Below are 6,594 nucleotides of genomic sequence, written 5' to 3' on the forward strand. Positions count from 1 at the left end.
AAGAAGAAGAAGGTAAAAAAAAAGAAGTAAAATTGATATGCTAAGAAAGGAGAGAAAATGGAATCATAAAAAAATGGTCAGTTAAATCAAAAAAAGCAGAAAATAGTGGAAGACAAAATTAGAAAGAAAGAATACAAGGACAAAAATGGTAACAAATCAGGTAGATATTAATCCAGCTCTATCAATAATCACTCTAAACATTGACGGTCAAATAAACCAGCTAAAAAACAGAGATCATTAAAATAAAAAAGAGAGAGACACAGCTGTATGTTGTGTACAAGAAATTCACTTTAAATATAAAGACTCAGACTAAAAGTAAAGGCACAGAGAAAGAAATACCATGCTAACACTAACCAGGAGAAAGTGAGAGTAGCTATACTAGTTTCAAACAGAGCTGACTTCAGAGCAAGGAAAATTATCAGGGATAAAGAGGGGCATTAACTAATAATAAATGAATAATACTGCAAGAGGACATGACAATGCTCAATTTGTATGTGGCTAACAACAGAGCATCAGGATATACAAGGCAAAAAACTGATAGAAATGCAGGGGAATAGACGTATCCACTATTATTTTCAGGGGCTTTAACAACTCTATCAGAAATTGACAGATCCAGTAGGCAGAAAATCAGTAAAAAATATAATAAAACTCAATAGCCCCATCAGTCAACTGTGTATAATTGACATCTATAGACTACTTTATTCAACAACAGAAAGCATGTTATTCTCAAGCTCCATTAAATGTTCACCAAGATAGAACACATTCTGGGCCATAAAACACATCTTAACAAATTTAAAAGAATAGAAATCTTACAATGTCTGCTTTCAGACCACAATAGAATTAAACCAGAAATTAATAACAGAAAGATAGTTGGAAAAATTTGAAATACTTCCCAACTTGATCTATAAATTCAATGCAATCCCAATCAATATTCAAGAAAGTTATGTTGTGGTTATTGACACACAGATTCTAAAATTTACATGGGGAGGCAAAAGATTCAGAATAGCCAAATGAATATTGAAGCAGAAAAACAAAGTTGGAAGACTGACACTATCCAACTTTAAGACTTACTATTAATATAAAGCTACAGTAATCAAGATACCATGGTATTGGTGAAGGAATAGACAAATAGATCAATGGAACATAATACAGAGCTCATGAATATACCCACATAAATATAGTCAACTAATCTTTGACAAAGGAGCAAAGGAAATACAATGGAGCAAAGATAGTCTTTTCAACAAATGGTACTGGAACAATTAGACATCTACATGCAAAAAAATTAATCTAGACATGGACTTTATACCATTTACAAAATTTAATTCAAAATGTATTGTAGACCTACATGTAAAATTCAGAACTATAAAACTTCTAGAAGATAACATAGAAAAAATTCAGATGATCTTGGGGATAACAAAAACTTTTAAAATACAACATCAAAGGCACAATCCATGAAAGAAATAATTGACATTTTGGACTTCATTAAAATTAAAAACTTCTCTGCAAAAGACCATGGCAAGAGAATGAAAAAAAAAGCCACAGACTGTGAAAAAAATATTTGCAATGATCACACCTGATAAAGGACTATTACCTAAACTACACAAATAACTCTTAAAACTCAACAACAAGAAAATGAACCAACCTATTTAAAAATGGGCAAAACCTGAACAGACATCTCAACAAAGAAGATATACAGATGGCAAGTAAGCATATGAAAAGATGTTCCACATATGTCTTCAGGGAATTGCAAATTAAAATGACAGTGAAATACCACTACACACTTATTAGAATGGCAAAAGTCCAAAACACTGACAATATCAAATACTAGCAAAGATGTGGAAGAACAGACACTTGAGTTCTTTGCTGGTGGAAATGTAAAATGGTGCAGCCACTTTGGAAATCACTTTGGCAGTTTCTTAAAAAACTAAACATACTCCTATCATACAATCTAGCAATCACACTCTGTGGTATTTACTCAAATGAGTTGAAAACTTATGTCCTATTAATAATTGCCAAAACCTGCAATCAAACAAGATGTCCTTTAGTAGGTGAATAAATAAATAAACTGCAATATACCCAGACAATGAAATATTATTCTACACTAAAAAGAAATGAGTTATCAAGCCATGAAAAGACATGGAGGAAACTTAAATGCATATTACTAAGTGAAAGATGCCAATTTGAAAAGGCTACATACTGCATGAGTCCAACTATAGGACATTCTGGAGACAAACTGTGAAGACAAAAAATCAGTGGTTGCCAGGGGTGAACGGGGAGGGAAGGATGACTAGGTAGAGCATGGAAGATTTTAAGGGCAGTGAAATTATTCTGTATGATACTACTGTGGGGGATACTTGTCATTATACATTCGTCCAGACTTATAGAACATACAACACTGATAATGAACCCTAATGGAAACTACGGACTTTGGGTGATAACGGTGTGTCAATGTAGGTTCATCGATTGTAACATATGCACCACATGGTGGAGGGTATAGATGGTGGGGAGGCTGTGCATTTGTGGAACTCTCTATACTTTCTGCTCAATTTTGCTGTGAACCTGAAACTGCTCTAAAGAATAAAGTTTATTTTTAAAAAAGAATGGGTCGGAGGCACAACTCTTTAACACATGGGTTCTTAGAGAATGGTATCCTACAATTTGACCAGAAATTTGTGTCAAATTGTTAAATTAACTGAAGATGGATTGAAATCGAAACCCTGAGAAACTAATTGATTGATTTACTTCTTGCTAAAGTTGACTTTGCCTTAAAAATTCTCATCTTTAGCATATTTATAATAAACAATGTTAAATAAATACCAGCCTTGGATTAAATGTGTATTTTCAAATACATAAGCATCCATTTGCCCAACGTGGATGTCCAGACTAGGTGGAAACAGGCGTGGCATAAGCCAAATGATTAGAAAAAGTAAAGATAGGACATAGCTCTTCATGCAAGGACAATGGTCTTGCATAGAAGGAAGCAACCCAGAGCACCATTCTCAAGGCTCTGAGAAACCCCACGGTATTAATTTAAAACTAAAATGCCCCAAGATTATCACTAGGGAGCCATCCCTCATTGTTTAGAGCATTATATTTATGCCAAGTTGTTATAATAACTGATATTTAAGAACTTACCATGTGTGTGGCACTGTTTTAAGCACTTTATCTATATTACAGATGAGGAAACTGAGACACAGAGAGATTAAATGACATGCCCAAGGCCATTAAGCTAGTAAGTGACAGTCAGGATTCTAACTCAGACTTGAATTCAGAGCCTATACCCTGAAGCTTGGCACCATACTGCCTCTCACCGCACAAAAAGAGGCCAGAGTAAATCAAGCTCTTTCATGCCCCATGTGGCCTGGGTTTTCATCACATTGCTTTCCTGGGACACAAACCACTGTCAAACAAATCCAGCAGCCTCTTGCTGTTATGTCAGAGAAGACGGAAGGCAGCAAAAAGCCTTGAAGTGTTAATATCTTTGTTTACTTTGTCTTGGTTAGCTTTTGATTCACCCTCAAATCCTTCTGGGAAGAAATAAAGTTAAGTTTGGGAACAGCTTTCTGGGCAAGGTCTTGAGGGCTCAAGGGATACTCAATGATTCAGCACAGAGTATGCAGTCAGTAAATGCTTGGTTGAACAAGTGACGATGAATGAATCAGTCAAGTCAATCGAACATCTAAGTAGCTATGGATTCAATGACTTGTTTGTCTCATTCATTACATGCTCATATCTTTCCTGTGTCACACTTTAGTCAAGTTTAATTCTTTGCCACATTCGCCACAATTTTCTTTCCTCGCAGCATTGCTCGTGTTGTTAATTCTGCCTGGAAAACCCTACTTTTCCAAAGCTACAAGTTTAAAGCCTACTTATGATTAGGTCTAACTCAGACACAGCTTATCTTTATTAGAGAAAACTAATTTATCCCCCCTCTGATATCGTATATCCTCCTCACTGCATACTGCAGTTGGTTCTGTATATGATTTATCTCCTAACAGGAAGTTGTTTAAAAGGAGCTGTCAATTCTGCTGCATTTCCTCTGTCCCTCTTAGAGTTTTATATGGTATAGAGTGGCATTCAAAAAAGATAGTACTGGGTTTAAGTGGTGAGCATTTATGAATAAATTTTGGATGCCATATATTATACTATTTACCGTTTGATTTATAATTCATATTTTATCAACAGAATAGCTCAGTAATTAGTTAACCATCTGTTAGGAGTATTTCAAATTGTTTTCTCACATTTTTCCTTGTGTTCATAATTGCATGTGCTTTTTTATGAATTAATAGCTACAATGAATAAATCACTTTAAAATGTAATAGAAATGGGATAAATTTTTCTTTATTATCTAGAAAAATTGAGATTATTAATGAGCAAAAAAGGTAAGTATATATTAAACTGACACTTAGAATGTTATTTTTAAATAATAATTATTCATTTAATGCAAGAGTTCAAAATCATATTTGCTGTGATTCTTTTATCAGAAAGAACACCCAATCAGAGTTGCCTGTAGATCTTTGAATTTTCTGAGTTTAATTTCTAGTATACGGATATCATATGTAAAGGAATTAGAAAAGAAACAAATGATCCTGATTATTCAAAGAAATTCTACAAGAAAATAATAATGGATATGACATTTAAATGTATTTTTTAAAAGAAGTTCGTGTTACCTCACTATTCTGATATATTTTGCAAATGTTATATTTCTATTTACATTTGGGAATGCAATTTAACTATTAATATTTGTAGCATTTTATTTTCTGACATGATATTGTTGCCATGCATATTGTGGGAAATTATTTCCTATTTTTAAATGGCATTTAAAACAGAAATATATATGTGTATATATATAATATAATTACAATGCTTATTTTTTTATATGGAACACTTCATGAATTTATCTGTCATCCTTGCGCAGGTGCCATGCTAATCTGTCAGCATTCCAGTTTTAGTGTATGTGCTGTTAAAGTGAGCACTACAATGCTTATAAATGTATAAACCCACATCTTCCTGTGCCAGTGTGGATTGCATTTAAAGAACAGCCCAACCAGCCCAACAGTATTCCAATATTTACTCTTACCTCTCTTTCAATCATTTAAGCGGGTCGATGGTAAGTTAGTTTTAAAAATTTTCATTTCTTCAGGTCTCTGAAATTTCTGGGAACCGCTCACTCTCCCTCACCTTAAGAGTTCCATCTCTCCTCCTTACCATTCTGATCTCTGAGTCTTCTCTATGCTCCTTTCTCCACGGAACACCTTCTAACTGCACCCACCCAACACCCTTAACACACACACACGTGCACATGCGCACAAACATCCTCACCATGAACAAGTCTTAAAGAGCCCTGTTCCCCTCCAGCTCTGACTTCCTCTGTAGTGAGCATCTACCTGCGCAAACTTTTATCCTTTCTCTGCTCTTCCATGGGGTATAGGGTATGGAGGAAAAAGAAAGAAGTCTATGAGCATGCATGTTATTAATTTTTTCCTGTCATATTTATCCCAATTTAAAAACAGTAAATGCCCTTTGCTATACCACGTGTTAAACTAATGTCAACAGGGTCTGGTAGTAGTACGCATTTTCTTCAGCTGGATGTAAAAAATATATGATTTTTTTAAAAGTCCTGCTGAACTATTTGTTAAAACACTTTTTTAGAATAATTCTAATATTGAAAATATTGAGAAGATACTACAGATAATTCCCATATACTCTATATTGTTTTCCCTACTATCAACGTCTTACATAAGTATGACGTGTGCTGTAACCAATGAACCAATATTGATATATTATTATTAAATAAAGTCCACACTTTATTTAACTTTTCTTAGTTAAGGAAACATAATGTCTTTTTTTCTGTTCCAGGATCCTATTCACAATATTTCATTATATTTACAGTTGACCCTTGAAACATGGAGGTGAGTGATGCCGACTTCCCATACAGCTGAAAATTTAAGTATAACTTTTGATGCCCCCAAAATTTTACTAATAAATAGCCTGCTGTTGACTGGAAGCCTTACCAATAACATAAACAGTCGATTAACACATATTTTGCATGCTATATGTATTAAATACTGTATTCTTACAATAAAGTAAATGAGAGAAAACAAAATGTTATTAAGAAATTCATGAGGAAGAGTAAGTATATTTACTATTCATTAAGTGGAAGTGGATCATCATAAAGGTCTTCATTGTTGTCATCTTCACATTGAATAGGCTGGCAACGAGGAGGAAGAGGAAGGGTTGGTCTTGCCACCTCTGTCTCAGGGGTGGCAGAGGTGGAAGAAATTCCATGTCTAGGTGGACCTGTGCAGTTCAAAGCCATGATATTCAAGGGTCAACAGTAGTTGTTATGTGTCTTTCATATTCTCTTTGCTGTGACAGTTTTGCAGACATATTTTGGTTTCAGTGATCTTGACACTTTTAAGGAGTATCAGTCAGGCATTTTATAGAACTTTGTTCAACTGAGATTTGTCTGATATGTTTCTCATGATTAAACTGAGGCTATGTGTTTTGGGGAGGAAGACCACAGAGGTAATGTGTCATTTTTACCATGTTGTATCAGGTGCACATTCTGTTAACATTACTTATCACTGTTAG

This window comes from Propithecus coquereli, unplaced genomic scaffold, assembly GCF_000956105.1.
Source record: "Propithecus coquereli isolate 6110/MARCELLA unplaced genomic scaffold, Pcoq_1.0 Scaffold123, whole genome shotgun sequence".
In the NCBI taxonomy this organism is placed as follows: Eukaryota; Metazoa; Chordata; class Mammalia; order Primates; family Indriidae; genus Propithecus; species Propithecus coquereli.